Consider the following 19,731-nt stretch of genomic DNA (forward strand, 5'->3'; position numbering starts at 1 on the left):
TGAATATAAAGTAACTGTGTATTTGTTATTGCTACTAGAGAAGAACATTACATTCATAACGATTTTGAGACCACACACTGTAATGAAGTGTTCACAATCTAACCCTTAAAACTCTTGTTAAATCCCCATGGATAGTCCAAATCGGATTATTCTACACTTGTGAACTGTGGGCAATTATTGAATTGTTTAATTATTTCATCAGATTGAATGCGATATATAGTGATGGGCATATTTAAGTTTACATGTTAATGAAATCTACTTCATTAAATGGATATGATGGTCCCCTACATATTAGCCCATGTACTGTCCTTAGGAAAGATGGTAACGCTTTAGATACGTGAGCATACTTCCTTTAGGTCCTAGACTTAGCCCTAATTGACTAAGGATTGACACGCCATGCCTGCTGTCTCGTGACATTCAGGTAGTGTGTGCAATGACCTGGCCAAAAAGGCCAAACTACTCACGTTCCGTCTTAACAGGCGCAAAAGTTGTATTGCTTTCAGAATGCCACAAAGCTTCATTGTTATATCAACCTCTCCAGTTGCAAATCTAAACTGCATTTTCTTGCTTTTGTTTCATCATGTCCAATCATATTGGTTTTGAGTCCGATAAAGGGTTGTTGCTATGTCCTATTAGAATTCTTACCTCACAGATTAGTACTCGGCACGGCATATTGAGAATGTCATCAACGCACCGTGCGTTTACGAGCCATACCTCCAAGTAATCCCAGCGCCGTTACTGCGTGTTCCACGTCACGGTCTCCGTGATGCCTCTGCATATCGGATTCTTTCTTCAGGCCGCCATGGAAAGGCAGCACTTCTCCCTGTTCGATGGCCGCCATTTATTTTGTTTACGTTTTTTTTCTATTTGCTTTAATGCCCGCCATGGAACAGGAGAAGGGACTGACTCCTGTTCCAACGCAGCCATTTTATTTGTTTACTATGGCTGCCGCAGAAAGGGTGAACGGCCTAAGTTTGCCAGTACGTGCCAGCCATTTCCCTTCTTAATTTTCTTTGGCTGCAAAACGTGATGCGTTTCACAACTGGAAAAAAACACCATTAGTACCCCCATCTAATGTGCCCAGGTACTAATGGCAATAAGCCCCTTGCTGGGGGGGAGGGCACATTACTGCTTCAGGTAATGCCACTGGGCCCCTTGCTAGCTCTGGCCTGTAACCCTGAAGCAGTAATGCCCCATATTGCCTCATTAAAGGTCTCCTATTTACTTTTTATTTTTTTATTTTTTCGGCTTCTTGCAAAGGTGTGTATTTGATGTACAGAAAGACATGCCCATCGTCTACCACTCCCTATACAATGAACTTGTTTCTTTCTAGAAGTAAACAATATTCTTGTAATTTTTTCTTTCGCTCTTGGACACCTAGCCCAGGTAATCCTTTATAACTGAATATTTGGACGCCCCTCATACTCCCCTTTATTTTCTATTAATTTACTTTGTTTTACACCTGCCCTCAAGTATGCTTTGGTTTAACAATTCAAACTTGTATTTAAATGTTTCTGTGAAACCTGTCCCTGTTAATTGCTTTTATAATTTCTGAAAAACATTTTGTAAAAGTTTGTTTACAAACTAAACACAATTTAAAAAAAAAAAAAAAAAAGGCATCAATCCATACCACATTTTAGTTTCTGATGGCATCATTGGTAAATGTTTGACATCTTTCAGAAAAACTATGAAAACTAGAGCTCAAACCAGAAGTTATAATTACATATTTAATAATGTGTAAGTTGGAGATTGTTTTTGTTTGAAGGACGATCACCTGGTTTTATTTACATAGTCTTCTGGTATTACTCCATTTCAACGACCTGTTGTAATTGCACACATTCTGGCTCAACCAGAAACTGTTCACACACCCTCAATAGAAGATCTCCATGTGCTAGTCTCGCTCTTTCTGCACAAGCTTGATGAGCTCTACAATACATTGCTTCATGCGACTTGACTTTCCTCAGATTTGAGAGGTCTCCTTTGTCTGCAGTCAATGACCCAGTTTCTCAGCCAAATATTGTTCAAAGACTGACTTGCAGAAATGCCATGTGTTGTCCTTGCTTGGTTTAAAGTCTGCAACACATCACTCCCTGTGGAATATCAAAACTGGTTAACCTAATGTAGAAATTGAAATGCTATGTAAGGCTTGCAGTGGAATTACTACGAATTTGGGCACAACGCTATTGACCAGGATTTCGGAAGAGGCCCTTGAATTGTTGCCACTTGACACCCTGGCGTTTGCAGCGCCCTTCCTCTAACCGCTTGTTCGCCCGCTGCCTGCTTGCCCGCTTGTTTCCAGGGAGCGTTGTCTCCAATGCTTGAGCAACACCACAGAGCCGCGTCTGAGGGTAGGAGATGATGCAGTTCTAATAAGCACGTTGTGGCCTTGCTCATGGGAACTTAATGGCCACAGTGAGGTGAGGTGAGACGAGCAAGGAGGTGTGTTTACAAGAGCCTGTCGAACCGGGCTGAGCATGTTGTGTGCAGGCTCTTGTTCCGGCAGCCGCCTCCTCTGCATTTTAAACCCCCAGACCTTCCCTGTCAATCAGGCGTTCTGCCTTCCTTTGCCGTCCTGTTCTTTTTCACCCTGCCACCATAATGCTGATCACTGCCAGGCCAGGTAAGGCTAGGCCTATAGAGGTTGCCCTTGGCGGGCTAGTGGGGTGGATTGTACCTTATTTTTCTGATCCACTGATGGTCCATCTTGAGGTGCTTGACGGGTGAGAGTGCTCCAAGTTGGGTTTGGCGACGGGGGTCTGCTGTGGCTTATCTCTGGGAGGCCAGAATCAGAACTCCGATCCTCCTAAACCCCCCCCACCCCCGAACCACGGGACGGGACGTGGCGCTCTCAGGTGTCGGAGCAAGAGCACCCAAATCCAAGTCTGAGCACAAGATACTAGCCGTAAGGAGGAAAAGAGGGGCCTGTCCTCCAAGCCTCGGCAGGGAATGTGCTTCTCGAATTGGTCTCGTCCATTGTAGAAAAACCCCAGCAGCATTTTCAATTTCACAGGGAGGCTAATTCTTTGATAAAAGAGATCGATCATTTCTTGGTGTTTAGCCAGGACGCCCTGGCAGGGGTAATAACTGTAAGAGGTGAACATCATGGGGGAGAAATACCCAGCAGTTTGACCGCTCAAGAATATTGAGATGGGAAGAAATGGCCACAAATGAAAACTCGTCCATTGCTATAGGGAAACCTTTTTACATGGATACTGTCAAAGCCTTGATCAATGGAACTAACCCTTTGCTCTCAATTCCAGCCAAAACCTCCAGACCTAGTTCCTCTCGGGGTCCAGCTCCTTCTTTTGATTAACTCCATTCAGGGCTCCTAAGCTAATCAACAAAGGTCTCTGACATACTTTCCAAGGAGGATCATACTGCCTGGGAATGTTCAGTGGCGTGTACAATCCCAGTTGCGCCAATCCAGTAATATATTTTTGAAATTTAGGTCAGGGCCAAAAGAATATAATCTCAAGCTATTGGTGGTAAGAATTGAAGAATTGTTATTTGCAAATGATTTTTCAGTGCTCAGATTTCTTTACTCTGTCCAGGAATGTAACTGCGAACGGGTCCTTGCAGAATTGGCAGTCATCAAATGTTATTAGTCCTGGTAGAGGCTCAGGGGAGGGACGGAGAGTGTTCCCAGGGAGAGCCTTACAGTGTTTCATCTGCTGCTACGGAGTCCCGTGAACCACCTTTGGAATGCCCTACCAGCTAGCCATACCTGGTCTGTCGACCCCTGCAGAGAAGACCAATATTATGAGAGACCCCTTTTCGGCTATTGTCGCCTGTGAGCCCAACGACTATATCCATATGATGCAGCTCCAGCCCAAGCAGTTATTGCAGCATATTATGCCTAGTAAGGTCCCCAGTCCTTATGTCAAGCATTTTGTTCTGAAGGCCCGTGAGACAGGTGTAATGGGGATCCAAGGCCCTAGTGTGAAGGATTCTAGACTCTGTAGTCACTGGCCTAGGGAAGAGTACAAACAAGGGTTACGATCGTGGGGGTGAGGGGCAAAGAAGTGACCCAGTACTACTTAACGGGGTACCCAAATTGACCGCTAACAAGCGAGAACCAAGGAATGCTTTATTGTCTACATTGGCATCGTACTGTTGGGGTTTGCCCTTTTGTTACCAGCAAAGCTCTGATGGGCTGCTACAGAATGTTTGGTGAGGGTGATAACCGCTGTGACTCTATAAAACTGGTATTTTGGAATTTGAGAGCAGTCAAAGGTGTCCTGGGAAGATCTGGGTGTCATGGTCAGACTGCCAACAGCAGGATTTTAATAAGTCTGTATCCTCATCCTGGAATTGGCAGTCCACTTGGGGCCACCTCAATAAACTATGCTTTATCTGATGCGAACATCACACCCCTGGGGACAAGACTTACAGGGAACTGTGGAATATTCAACTGTGTCCTGACTAATAAAGGGACGCACTCTGTCCTTGTACTATATATGATGTATTATGGGAATTTAGAAATGTTTTGTATCAGGACGGCCGAATAAAGTTGAAGTGACATGTATACCTTTGCTATTAAACGTAATGTCCCAATGAAAATCTTGTTGGCTATCGTATAGCTAATCCAAACATTAAGACTGTTCATAAGAGAAGTTCAATTTCAAACCATGGCTTTTTGTGCACAATGGGTGATATAAGGATCGGTGCTCATGTATGTGCTTGGGGTATGAGATGGACTGATCCACAGTTGACCAGCAGAGTAAGACTGTTCTATTAGAAAATGTAGCCATGTGAAAAATGTGTTGGAAAAAAGTAGGTAGCATTACTTTTTGAAGTGTGAACGGTTTTATGTTTGTTCATCCATCACCTTTTTGATTGTGTGCTTTGTGGTAGTTCAAAAAAAGGACACTGACTCGCTGTTTAGATATTTCACTGGTAAATGTAATGAAACCTATCTTTTCCTATACTACAGGGCTTCACTACCCAACAAAACTAGCTAAGGGTCTGGTCAGTGAATGTCTAGAAATGAAATGGTCCACTGTCCAACTCTAAGCCTATCTGACCCCACCACTGTCTGTTAGTATCCCTCCAACTGTTTTCCAGTAGATCTTAGTCTCTTGTACAGTTCAGTCACTGTTGTCTTGCTTTAGCTTTTGTCTCTTCTCTCGTTTTCCTCTACCCCTCTACCAAGAGTGATTCATTCCTCTTCCCCTGGTAAATGTATCAAGTGTTTTCTTCTGCACTACATCTGGAACAGTTCATAGCATTTGGTTCTTTCCTGCTCTTTGCCTTTATATATAGTTACTAGGTTCACTTTGTTCTCGGGTTTCCTTTTTATAACTTATTTGGATTAGGCCTTCTTGGTATAGACTGGTATGAATTGGGTCACTCCCACAATGCTTCTCATTCACTTCTATTTGTACTGATTTTACAAGACCTTTCTCTTGGTAGAGACGAGTGTGAGTATTCCAATACTGCTCCTCACTCGCTCTCCTTTCTGGTATTGTTATATTATCTTTCTCTTGACTGTGATGACTATGAGCCTTCCAGTAATTATTCTCATTCACTCTCCCTGGTCTCCAAATTGTCCCTATTACCTTCTGTTCTTGTTGCTAATGTTAGGGAGTTTTGCGAAAGCCCGTCAAATGGTACGACTTTAAAAGACTCACACTTGGGACAGAGGGCTCCAACTCTTATAGGCTTGAACATCACAAGTATGTTGGTAGCAATGGTTGAGCATCCAGGTTTGTTTTAGGAGGGAGACAGGGTTGTAGGAGGTACACAGAGTATACACATAAGCCTAGAGAAACACTGACACACTAAAGTTATATAAAAATAATGGTTTATTTTATATATGTGCTAAGGTAAGGCAATTCTTGAAAAAGGCAAGTACTATAACATACAGTAAGTAACTTAGAAAAACCAATGCAATATTCACAGTATCACTTTTGTAATACTTAGAATGGCATTATGGAATTCAAAAGGTAAGTAAAATAATGTTATACATGTCAGAATATCTGTTTCAGATCCAAATGGATGAAACAAAACCAACATGTAGTAATTTTTAGAGGCCTAAGTCCATCCCTATCTAGTTATGTCTCAGAGTAAGATTGGAGGGAAAAACGGGTAATGCACAAGCTGTAGAAAGTCAAATGTGGCAGAGGAAGTCTTCAATAGCAAGTAAGTAACACTCTTATTTGGGGGGGGGAAGGGTCAGGGACTTCGTAGAAGGCTCCCTGAAGACACACAGGCATTAGGCCTGGACGAACGTGTATCGGCGAACTCACAAACGCACAAATCAGTACAGGAGCAGCAAAGCAACTCTAGATAAGTTCAGCCAAGAGTCTCGCAGTACCATAGGGATTTAGTTTATTTATTGGATATTTGCAAAGCGCCTATACAGCAAATGGTATATCAAGGCGTCAACAAGACAAAAAAAGGGGGGTGGTGGGGACAAGGAAGAAAGATGACAGTAACGGTCCTACTAGGCCTTGTGACTTTAGGATCATGCAAGTGCCGAAACCAGAAAGGAGAGTGGGAGGGACGGGGATGTGACATTCTGCGCGAAAGTGCTCGAGTGGGAAGGGAAGTGCAGAGTAAGAGGGAGGGCAACTGAAAAGAGGGAGAGGGCCACAAGGGCTAGGTTAGTGCTGAGAGGATGCCGTGAAGGCAAGTGCCAGGGTTTGCATGTGGTGTAGGGGGTGAGGGTCCACATGCTAAGTGCGAGGAGGGAGATTGGGCTGGGCGGGGGGCATTAGGAGGGGAGTTTTTCTGAAGTCCAACTAAGGGCTTAGCAAAACCATTTTAACTGAGACGGTACAAGACTCCACTCTTAGTATAAGGCTGTACCATCTGAGTTCAGGGTAGCGTAGGCGGAGCAGCCATGCTTATCTTAGGAGGGAGAGAGGGCTGTATAATCGGTACAAAGAAAGTGTAACACTTGTGGTCCAAAGAAACACTGACACATTATGTATTGTAAAAATAAATGGTTTATTTAAATACAAGTAGGCCCAGAAAAATCTTGGGGGGGAAATAAGTACTATCACGTTATTTCTGGAGCTTGTGGAGCTTGTAGAGCTTGTAGATCTGCTTAAATCACGTGCTCTGCATAGTCCGACATCTAGTGGTAGTCGTGGAGTATTACAAGATTTGTTTTCGAAACGCAAACGGATGTAGACTGGGCGTGTTAGTAATACTATCCCTAGTGTGACGTGTACTGTACCCATGGTCCTTCACACTCCAGAGGCACACATCAACAAAGACTTTGAGGAAGATATTCTGGGAGACTAAAAGTCTGCCACACAGTTTATTCTGCTTCTGCAGTCGGTACAAAGACGCATCTAGCCCTCCCTACTGGTGCGTAGTCTCAAGGGCAGTTAACCCCAGTATAGAGACACAATTCAGGTCGGCGCACACTGACCCTCTGTATATTAGGGGTCAGCTTAAACCTGATTCACTAGTGGTGCACTACCCGAAAGAGGGCAGGCACTCCTCTGGCATCGGCCGAGGCTCCACCAGGCAAAAGAACTCAAGAAAATCTATACTTTCGGGAGAAAGGTTGCCTCCTCGGGGGCATACCAAACCAGAATCGCCAACTACACTACGCTTCTAGCTAGTTACGGCTGCCACAAATGTGATTACCTGGAACGCCAAGTCAAAGCTGTCCTGGAACCCCTAAAGTCTCAATTGTTAAATACTATTGCAGAGGGCATGCAGGTATCAAACTACATCCTCAACAATAATCTTGATGCAGCAGATGGTGCTGGACGCCTTATTGCAGAGGGCACGCTCATCAAACCCACGCCTGGATCAGACAATCTGGGTTTAAGGTAGACACTCGGACTGCGCATGCGCGAGCCGCGCATGAGGAGCTAAAGGCATCAGCTCCCGGTGGCCGTGACAATATATCCTGTAAAAAGCCGGTAATTGCTTGAAAACACCCGACCTCGGGCAATACAGAGGCAGCGCACCCACCCAGGCGGCGAACCCTGCAATCTGGGGTAGAATCGGACCCGGGATCACAAGAAACGCCCCGGAGTCCGTCGGCGCGAATCTCGCCGCCATTGCCGGACGGACGTGAGCGGCTGCTCCGCCCCTTCCCCCTCGAGTGGCTGCGGCCTTGGCCCCCCGGGGAGCGAACCACCACCGGACCACGATCGGCGGGGGCACGCCTGCGGACTACCGTTGGAACCCGAGGTGGCGACCAGAAGCGGCACCGAATCGCGGCACGACAGCGGCTGGCACCCCGCGCCTGCGGCCATCACGACTTGATCCACTGGCGGCTGGGAGCTGGCAGCACGGAGCGGCCTCTCGGAGGCGCCAGAACAGGCTCCCCCCACCCCCGAGCGGCGAGACTGCGACACCTGAGGCTGGGAAGCAGTGAGGAAGGAGAGAGGTCTGGGGACAGTGCGGTGACATCACAAGGTACGCGCAGCCCCCCCTGCCAACTCCGTGAACAACTGGACAGTGTCCCGCGCCTCTCCAGTGACCTCCCGGCGGCGCAGCAGATACGCCCGCGGAGGAGCTGGCATACGGGGGCTGAGCGCGCTCCCCGTTGCCGGAGGAGCAAAACACTTGCTGGACTGGGCCACATAAATTGAGAAGGGGTGCGGAGCTGGAGCCCTCCCCCCCCCCCCCCATCAGCGAGACGGCGGCACCTGGGGTGGAGCGACGGCGCAGACACAGGCAACGCGAGGCCGCGCTCCCCCCAGCAGCAACAGCAGGATACGAGCAACCTCTTCCCCCCTCCCCCCCCCTAATCCGGCTAATTGCGGGACAGAGACCCGCATGAGGGAGGCGGCACACTCCGAGACACCAACAGTGTGGAGCGGTGGGGATTGAAGGCATACCCCCCTCCCCAATAAGCACCTACCCCCCAAAAGCCTTGCAGACTGACTGTCCTCGGGGCGTGATTGCGGAGGGAGCAAAGACCCATACCGCCCCACAGGCAGAAACCAATGAACGTACACCCCACAAAGGGGGAATAACTCCTGGAGGGATCACGCACTCTGAACTACAGATAACCCTCCCCCCCCGTAAACTCCGGACCCTCCATCGAGCACACCGGACCAGCCGGAACAGGGGACTGGCTCTCAGCAACCTACATATCATCACTGGGGCCCAGATCAAGGACAGAGGGGCAACAGATAGACGCCCGACAAGCCCACCCCAACTTGGCCTCCACGACAATCCCTGAGGGACATCCACGCGATCCACCTGGGCCTAAATTCTCACACCAACTACTGCCCTGGACATGGGCAAAGACAAGGCCAAGCGGCAGACCCTGCAGAGCAAAATGGACCTCTACACAGTGGAGGCTCCCTCGCGACAGGAGACACATAGCCTGGTGGAACCAGGCAACGGGCAAGAAACTCGGGACCCCCAACTCTCCCTGAATGACGTAATGAAGGCAATTGGGAACTCGAACATCGCTGGAACTCAAAATAGGTGGAGTCTCCACGGAAGTATCTCTCCTACGCCAAGATCTCCGCAACCTATCGTCCAGGGTCGGAGAAGCGGAACAAAGAGTGTCAGACACAGAAGATAACGTCCGCCAGTTGGAGCAACAACTTGCCATAATTGCCCAAAAAGTCAATCAACTTGAATACCGAGCCGAAGACAGTGAGGGCAGGGCACGTCGCAATAACCTCAGGATCCTCGGGATCCCGGAAAAAGAGGAAGGCCCCAGTGTCGAACTTTTCCTAGAAGACTGGCTGACCCACATCTTCGCCCCCAGGAAACTGTCGAATTTCTTCTCTATCGAAAGAGCACATAGGGTACCCACCGGGCGACCTGCCCCAGGAGCCCCGCCCAGACCAATAATTGCACGTTTCCTCAACTATCGGGACCGAGACGCTATCCTGCAAATGGCACGGGCCTCCGGTCCAATTACATACAATAGCTACAAAGTGGGGTTCTACCCGGACTATACTAAAGCGGTCCAAAAGGCCCGCCAATCGTTTGATTCTGTCAAGAAGAAACTCCACTCCTTATCAATCAAGTTCGCTCTCTTCTTCCCGGCGACGCTCAAGGTCCACCATGAGGGTACAACCCACCTATTTCACAACCCCAAAGAAGCATGGGACTGGCTTGAAACGCAGATCCACAATGGGCCTGCGGCCCGACGCTCGCCCTCTGGACCGTCTGTCTGCAAACCCGGACCTGGGCAGAACTCGCCGCCCCACACTCAGACAGTCTCGGAAACCGAATCGCCACAGCGCTCTACCAAAAATACCACAGGGAACGGATGAGGTCTGGGCACCACAGAATTGAGCTTGCCATGGGATACCACGGCAACTACATTATTGCGGCCGCCATCGACTAGGCACCGCAGTCCCAAGCGCAGTCCGAGGGATCCCGCAGCAGTTACCACCCGAGCTCGGATCATCCCGAGGAAGCTGCAGTTCACCAAGTTATAAGTTTAATGTTTGGGCGACAGGTGCTCCCAGTTGGGGGGGGGGGGGGAGGGAGTACAGGGTGGGGGGAGTTTTGGGGACCTAAGGAAACGGATTCACGAGACAAGAAGGCTGGAAGCAGACGAATGCAGGCGACAGGTGCTCCCAGTTGGGGGGGGAGTACAGGGAGGGGGGCGTTTTAGCTATATAAGGAATCCGAATTATGGATCGAGAAGGCATGACACCGACGGGCACTGGCGAGGGGGGCGCGCATGGCCTCCGGGCGAAACGGCTAACAACACTACTGTTCTCCAAGCGTCTGGCGGGTCGTCACAGAACTACCCACTGGCGTTTCCTCTGCGGGAGCACCCCTGGGATGAACACTATGCAACTGCCATTGATCCGTCCAGATGACGAGCTACAGCACCCACGCAGATAGGATGACCTCCAACAAGATATCCTTACTGTCCTGGAATGTCAATGGACTGGGCTCCAGCATAAAGCGAAGGCTGGTGCTCCAATATCTTAATCGCTACTCGCCGGACATAGCTCTTTTAAACGAAACACACCTGATTGGTACGAACTCCAATTTTTTCAAAAGGTCCAACTACCCACACACCTACCAGGCCGGATTCACGAAAGGCGCCAGGGGCACGATGATCCTCGTTCACAAACGCGTCCCCCTACAGGTTAGGAAGAGCTGACCCCCGGGGCCAGTATATGTCGCTGCTCGCCGATGTCTGGGGCGAAAAATGGGGCCTCGCTGCAATTTATGCCCCCCCCACGCTCACGAAGGAACTACTGTCAGAACTGCGGCATGTCCTCCTGGAGGAAGAGGCCGATCTGTGGGTGATAGGAGGGGACTTTAACGAGGTCATAGACACTGATCTCGATAGATCTCATAGGAGATCTGGATGCCGCCCCGCCTCTACGCCACTCGCCATGTTCGCCGAAGCCCTGGGAATGACGGACACATGGCGTTCACTCCATGACGACGAGGCCAGTTTTTCATTCTTCTCCGGCGCGCACAAATCGTTCTCCAGGATTGATTATGCCTTCATCCCCAGTAGCATAAACCACAGACTCCTGGCTGCTGAGTTCCTCGCAAGGGGCGTTTCGGACCACTCTCCACTCCTCTTAACCCTGAAGAGCGCCCGCCGAGGTCCGGATCGCAACTGGCGTCTGAACACATACCATCTGCGGCTCCCCGAGATAGCGGAGGAACTGGAAAAAAAAGACAATGAGGGCTCAGTGGACTGCCCGATCGCGATCTGGGAGGCATATAAGACAGTTCTTTGGGGAGAAGCTATCTCAGCGGTTTCTGCCCACCAGAGAAGACAAGCCCAGAAGATCGGAGAGGCAGAGGCATATGTCCTGGAGTGTGAAAGACAGACCCTGGAGCGCAGCGACCGGGAGACGAAAGATGCCCTGACCACGGCACAAGATGCCCTCAGTAACCTAGCTCTGGACACAGCACAAACTGCCCACCAGCTCGTCCGAAGTCAAATTTATGAACGTGGCGACAAAGCAAATAAGACACTGGCCTGGCTGGAGAGGCGGCAACAAAACAGGGGACATGTGCGTGCCATCAAGTCACCGGATGGCACACTACTCACGGACGACTCTGACATTGTCGAAGCATTTGCCACCTACTATGAGAAGCTCTATACCCCACATGCCGAGAGCTCGCCGGCTACACCCTCCCATTACCTCGACCGGATAGAGATCCCGAAACTCTCGCGACGCCAGTCGGAACTCCTGAACGCGGAACTCAGAGACCGAGGTGCAAGAGGCGCTAACACAGCTCCAACCCGGGAAAACCCCGGGCCCCAACGGCTTCCCCACAAAAACATGGAAATACCTCAGAGGTAGGCTATCGACCCATATGCACCGCATGTTCCTACGTAGCAAAGAACTCTGGGCGCTCCCCCCGGACCTCAGGAAGGCATGCATCATAGTCCTACATAAACCTGGGAAACCTCCGGAGGAATGTGCCTCCTATCGCCCCATCTCATTAATTAATGGAGAACCCAAGGTCCTCACCAGGGCACTCGCCAACAGGCTTCTGAAAGTAATAGAGACCCTTATTCATCCGGACCAGTGTGGATTTATGCCCAACAAGTCCACTCTTGGTCCCAACAGGGTCCAACTGGCGCTGTGCAGAGCCAAAGAGATACCGGTCCCACTAGCCCTCCTGGCGGTGGACTTTGAAAAGGCATTTGACTCGGTGGGGTGGGACGCTCTGTGGGCAATCATGGACCGGATGAACCTGGGACAAGCATTCATATCATGGGTCAGGCTGCTCTATGCATTCCCGGAGGCCACGGTAAGAGTAAACAGCAGATCCTCTAAACCATTCCCACTGGGTAGGGGTACGAGACAGGGGTGCCCGCTGTCTCCGCTGCTCTTCCTCCTGGCTATCGAACCACTTGCTATTGAGCTCAGAGCTAACACCAACTGGACCGGGTTCGCCTGGCCGGGGGGGGGGGTGAAGACCGCCTTTCGCTATATGCGGACGACCTCCTTGTCTATCTCAGTAACCCATGCATCTCATGCCCTATTGTTTCCCTCATCCTTAGGGAATATCAGAACTTTGCGGGTCTGAAAGTGAATGAAACCAAAACTATTTACTTCCCAATCCAGGGTGGTGATTCCGCGATTCCTGAGTCCTGCCCATACCACATCTCTATCTGGGAATTTACATATTTAGGCATACGACTCGACCCGACACTTGAAAAGTTCCCCCAACTGAACCTACAACCTGCGCTTGAGCGGTTCAACAGAGACACTTCCCACTGGCAATCACTCCCCCTGTCGCTGTTGGGTAGAGCCGCACTATTTAAGATGATGACCCTCCCCAGACTCCTCCACGTCCTCCAACGCCCCATTCACCATCTCCAAGGAAATCTTCGCACTTATCGATAGGAATCTCCCCGCACTATTATGGGGAGGGAAGCAATCCAGAATTGCCCTTGATACGCTCCAAAGATCGGTCTGGGAGGGGGGGGGTATCGGCTTGCCCTGCATACGTACATATTACCTTGCAACACAGATCGGAGTGGTAAACGATTGGATGCATGCAGACCCCACACTACTGCACGTCCGTATCGAGCTGGAGACTATGACCCCGTTATCCCCACTCCAGACACTGTATGCCACCCACAACCGTCTCCCGAGGCTTCCCAAGACGATTCACCATGTCCGCCGAGCTTGGCGGGAGGCACACAAACTGGTCGGCTGGAAAGGAATTCCAACACTGTCCCAACCTATATGGCACAACGCACTCCTCCCAGAAGTAGTGAAAATGGGTGCTTTCGCTCACTGGCACGCAAAAGGGATACACACACTGGCACATGTGATACAGGGGGGACGCCTCCTAGACTTCGAGACTATGCAAGTACAGTTTGATCTGACGCCCATGGACCGGTTTCCACATGCACAGTTGGCCCACGCCATCCACACCCAATTCCCAGACACGACAGACATACCCCCATGCTCTCCCATTGAGACCAATATCCTCCCCCAAGGCATCCCTTCAAAGGTCACCTCCACTCTCTATCAGGCCCTCAATTCTTTTGGGACTACGCAGCTTGACGGGCTCAAAGCAAAGTGGGAGAGGGATGTGGGTCAACTGGAGCCGAAGGACTGGGTCGATGGGTTGATGTCCCCCAGGGAAATTGGGATAGAAAATAAACTCAGACTAATACAATTGAGAATTCTCCACCGCTCTTATCACTCACGGGCTGCAATGGCCTGGGGGGGGGACTAGATGATGGGACATGTATCAGATGCAAAACTGAGTCCGCCCCCCTTCTACCATATGATATGGGAATGCCCAGTGTTACAGCTCTTCTGGGGGGACTGTATTAAAATGATTTCTGCCGCCATGGGAACACCAATCCCTAGGGACCCCAAAATGGTACTCCTGGGCATCTGGGGGGAAGTAGACCTGACAAAACATGGGAAAATGTTCCTGTCAATAGCATTAGGAGCTGGCAAGAGACTTATCGCGGCTAAATGGGGTTCCGCAGACCCACTGTGCCTGAACCGATGGAGGAATGACCTGAATGGGTGTGCGGCTTCGGAACGCCGGATCTACAACGCACAGGGTTGCCCCCACAAATTCAGGAAAATATGGGACAAATGGGTTGATGCGCAGTAAACCCCGCCGGTCGATACAGCTCAACATCTTGATTAACTTTATCTGCCTGCCTTGACCTGCAACTGTCCTTGGCCCTTGGCCCTGCGATGCCCCTCTTGCCTTTGATATGGTCTTTGATGCTGCTATGCTATGCCTTTCTCATTTGTTGTATGCCGATGATTCATGTTTCTTGTTATGTTGTTATGCTTTAAAACTCAATAAACGGTTATAAAAAAAAAAAAGGTAGACACTCCAGCCACCCTCCTAAACATGCAGGTGGAGCCTAATGTACTTTTCAGGAAGGCTGCCGAAGATGCCCTGAAGAGTGCAAAGGAGAAAAACGACACTCTCAAATCCGTTAGCCAGTTATCAAACAAGCCCTATGTACAATGGGGCTCCTCAAACTCGAGAAGGTTTCGGAGTCGGGGCGCTCAACGTTCCTCAGGCTATACTCTGGGCAGACAGTCCTCATCTTGGGGCCCTTCGCAAGGACAAACTTCCTCTTCCAGTTTTCAAAGAAGAAATAAAAGGGGCAGAGGAAGAGACAGAACCTCGCATGGGAGGGGCTCCACTCCTCCCAAACAATTACGCACCACTACAGGTCCCCTCCCAGGCCACTCCAGTAGGAGGCCGAATTTGACACTTCACCCATGCATGGGAGGGGATCACGTCGGACAAGTGGGTGTTGTCCACCGGGCAGGCTGGTATTTTTTTGAGCTGGTACAAAAACGACCCTACCGGCCGACCAAGACAGAGGTAAAAGTCAACAGAAGAAAAACGCGTAAGTAAAGGCACTGCTGGAAAAGGACGCCATAGAGATCGTCCCAGCAAATCAGGTAAACAAGGGTATATATTAAAGTACTTCCTTGTGCCAAAGAAAGACATTTCCATGCGCCCAGTACTAGATCTGTTCCCGGTGAACTAATATGTCAAACCCCAAAAGTTTTGCAGGACCACGCGCCAAGAAGTAATCCCACTTCTCCAGCATGGGGTCTGGCATGGATTCACATGCTCATGAATATTCCCCGTCGTCAGGCTGGGAATCCTCGGTAAAGAAAAAATCAGTTTAGTTTTGTTTCTGAACTCTCTCTCTTCTAATACCAATCACTGGTATCTGGGTCATACTGCCCCAAGCCAATGACTGCCCTCTACCTAAGCCCCTCCTCTGGCAGCCATCTTCAGATTTGTACCGCATGTTCAAGTGTTGGGAGTCCTTGTGCTATAGCTCTCGAGCTTTTACTGCATTTGCCATTTCTTCGAAGAGTTTACTCTTATATTGTCGGTCAATCGAGCCTCAAGCTCCACCGATTCTACTTCCGATCAATGGGGACCCGTTTCAGAATGTTTCTACGCCCCTCAAGGGTGAATTTTCGTAGAGTTTTCACTACTTGGAGGATTCCGGAAGATCTTTGGAGTCCTACCCCACGTGGTCATGGCCCAGGACAAAGGAGTTAGGGTAAGCACTATTACTCCGTGCGGGATTCGTTTTTTCTCGCTGCTAATTGCACCACTGATCCGCCGACCTGCAAGAATATCTACACAGCCTGCATGTGTTAAAATTGAGGCCAACAGCTGCCGTGTTTGCCCCTGCCACCATCAGCCACCACGAGGTTTTTACACCTCCAAGATGGCCGCCCGCCATGTCTCAAGGAACCACAGTGCCTAACTGAGCACAGCCGACTGTCCTCGCATCCGATTGGCCATTGAGCCACCTTAAGCAGCCTATCGCCAGCCGGTAGGCGAAGCCGGCCCACTCCCAGCAAGGCCCAGGATAATAAGGCCAATACCTGTCTTCACCTGTCCCAGCCTTCCTCGCCGTTAGCCCGGATCCCCTGCCGGATTCCCGACCATCCACGACGGTAAACGACTTCGCCTACGCAGCCCGTGGGTAAATTGAACTGCTTTATCTCTTGATAAGGCTTTGTTACCATATGCTTCTTACTGGCATTGTCGCGCACTCATGCCTTTATTGCATGCAATTTCTGTGCCCTACAATACTCTGCACTGCATATGCTTGCTCCCCTTCCTCCTAATCCATACACAACATCAAGCGCAAATGCTCTGCACGTTCGTGCCCTCCTACCTTACACACACCTGGATACTGCTCAACGCCTTCACACATACCTCTTCCCTACCCCCCTTCGCAGCCATCCCGTCGATAGCGCTGTCGGTAGGTTGAGATTTGCCATGCTGCATCCCTCTTTACTGTAAACACTTTACCATCATTTTTTTATTCTCTGCATGCCTGGCCGCACCTACCTGTCTGCCCATCCTGATTTACATGCTCTCCATTGAACTTCTGTACTGCCTTTACCACTAGCCTTACACACTGACACTCGCTAACTCTTGAACTTAGGTTGCTGCACCTATTGCTACCTCATATTGCTATGGCCCGCCATGATCAATGACCTGTGTGCTGCCCGTAATTATAGTCTATAGACCTAAGCCATCTGCAGCCATTTATAGGATCCTGCTACGGTGCTGCTGGCCTGCTATGCATACTCTCCATGCCGCACTAGGTCAGCCCTCTCTGGGGTTATCACTTAGTTGACCCTGCCACAGCAACCCTATTTGTGTTGTGCTTTAGGTCGCTTACAGACCATTCAATTGTAGGTTAAAACTGCATTTAGTGTTATGTTTCTAGTCGCTAAAATGGAACTTAGAACTTAACTATGCTTTTAGCCGCATTTTACAATGGCATACCTTTAGTTTAAAGCTGAATCTAGCTGTGCCTTGATTCGCATTACGCAACTCCCTATCTTCAGGTGAATAGCGAAAGCTAAATCTAACTGTGCGGCTAACTAGCTGACCTAGTCAGCTAGCATGTACTCTCCAAAACCAAACAAACCAAGTATCATTGCACTAGATAGGACAGCTAAGTTACCCCTCTACGCTGCCTCCCTCATCATATTAGTGATATTATCACTCCCCTACCTTACCATGCCTATTTCTCAACAAACCATTGGACCTTTAGCAAACCAGTATCAAGATGATACTACCACATACAGGCCCTGTAGTCCCACAGACAGAAACCTCAAACTTCGTGCTCGCCTACCAAAATTGTACGAACTACCAGCAAAGCAAATTGAACAAATCAACTTCCTAAAAATGAACATACAGCCGAAAACCACTGCAGAACACACTAGGAAAGTTCATATCCCTAAAAGACCCACACAAAAATGCTCCAAACCTACCATTATAGCTAGCACCATGCTCACTAAACATCACATCAAAGGTGCACTCATAAATGCTAGGTCACTAGTCGCTCATGCTACAGAAATCTCAGATATTCTCGGACACCACCTAGACTTCCTGTCCATATCAGAAACAGCCCTCTCCTTAGCAGTTCCCGACAATTATACCACCATTCGAGCTGACAGACGCACCTCCCGAGGCGGAGGTCTAGCCATTATAGCCAAGACCAGTCTTGACATAAGAGTCTCCTCATCCCCCATCACGAAATCTTGTGAATGCCTCTCGGTCAAAATAGCCACCGCCAGTTCCCAAACATTAAACATCGTCCTGCTCTATAGACCTCCTGATCCTATTGGAACCCTTGCTGAGGACCTCTCCACCACCCTGTCCAACAATTTGAAAAACACCTCCCAAACTATAGTGCTAGGAGACTTCAACCTAGGCTACCACGATATTAAAGACACCCAGTCCACAGCTATTGCTCTGATCCTAAAAGAGCTGGGCTTTGCCCAAAGAGTCACCTGTCCCACTCATAATAAAGGTCGCATCCTTGACTGGATAGCTGATCACAACTGTGGAGTAACCATTACAGACACTGTTCCCCAAATCTGGACGGACCACTTTCTACTACTATTTACAGTAGATACAAACTTAGCCACAGCCAAGTCCACACCTGCCCCTCCTATATCCACGAGGAACAAAAAGCTAATAACCACGGAAAAATTGTTGCCAATCATACTACCCCAACTAAACTCGCTCCCAGCTAACACGGAGCCTGATATGCTAGTTGATCAATTCAATGAAACTATGAACTCAGCCCTTGATCACATTGCACCGCTCAAACTACGGACTAGTAAACCGAAAACACATCTCAACTCATGGTTTACCCCCCACCTAAAAAATCTCAGGTTAACCAAAAGAAAACTAGAATCCAAATGGAGACTTACTCCTACAGTAGAAAACAAACTAAACCTTGCAAAGATATCATCCCAATACAAAAAAGATATCTTACTAGCCAAACAGGAAACCTACAATACCAGAATATCCCAATCTAAATCAAGTGTCGGAGAACTGTTCAGTATCTTGAAAGAGCTGGAAACACCCATCATTCCCCAAAAAAGCATCTCTCACACCTCAGGATGCTCTAACCCCAGCACCCCTACTTAAATCTAAACAAATAACACGTTTCTGCTTCTCCAAGGTATCTACCATTGAAGTCGAAAAAGTGATCCTGGGACTTAAACCATCCAACTGCAAAGGCGACCAATGCCCTGCCCAATTAAGGATGCTGCGAGAGAACTATCGCCATTCATAACTAAACTTATCAACTCATCCTTCACTACCGGCATTGTACCGAAAAATCTTAGAGTCATGGGTCCTGCCACTCCTAAAGAAGCAAACCCTCGATCCTGCCATTCCCACCAATTTTAGGCCTATTACGACTGTGCCCTTTCTTTTAAAAATTTTAGACAAAGTGGCATACATGCAAATACAAAATTTCCTTGAATCCAACCACCTGCTTGGAACCCGCCAATCTGGATTCTGTCCCCAGCATGGAACAGAGACCGCCCTTATCGATCTCAAGGCCCAAATAGATCAATGTAGGGACAATGGCCAAGCAGCCTTACTCCTCTTGCTAGACCTCTCAGCAGCGTTCGATTTAGTCGACCATACAGTCTTATGTAGCCACCTAGACTCTGCTGCTCACTTCTCCAAAGAGGCCATATTATGGATCAAATCCTTCCTGAATAACCGCACCATGAGAGTCTTCTCTCCATCAGCCTCAGCTGACCCGATCCCTATAACGTGCGGTGTACCCCAGGGATCTTGTGTATCACCAACCCTCTATAACATCTTTACAAAGCCGCTCTTTGACGAAATGGATCATCTGGGTATCGCCTACACTAACTATGCAGACGATACCCAGATCCTCCTTCCGCTTTCTGGAGATTACGTCGTGGATCTGACTTTAGTGAATAAAATCTACAGCATCGTTCAGGCCTGGATGGCCACACACGGCTTATGCCTGAACGACGACAA

General features: G+C 49.1%; 1 protein-coding gene across 1 annotated transcript in view; it reads left to right on the forward strand.

Annotated features, from left to right (window-relative positions):
• The window catches only part of SCPEP1 (serine carboxypeptidase 1), a 682,231-nt gene that overhangs the window by 142,551 nt on the left and 519,949 nt on the right, over positions 1-19,731 (forward strand). The window lies entirely within an intron of this gene.

This window comes from Ambystoma mexicanum, chromosome 3q, assembly GCF_040938575.1.
Source record: "Ambystoma mexicanum isolate Mex_15411 chromosome 3q, UKY_AmexF1_1, whole genome shotgun sequence".
NCBI classification, from domain to species: Eukaryota; Metazoa; Chordata; class Amphibia; order Caudata; family Ambystomatidae; genus Ambystoma; species Ambystoma mexicanum.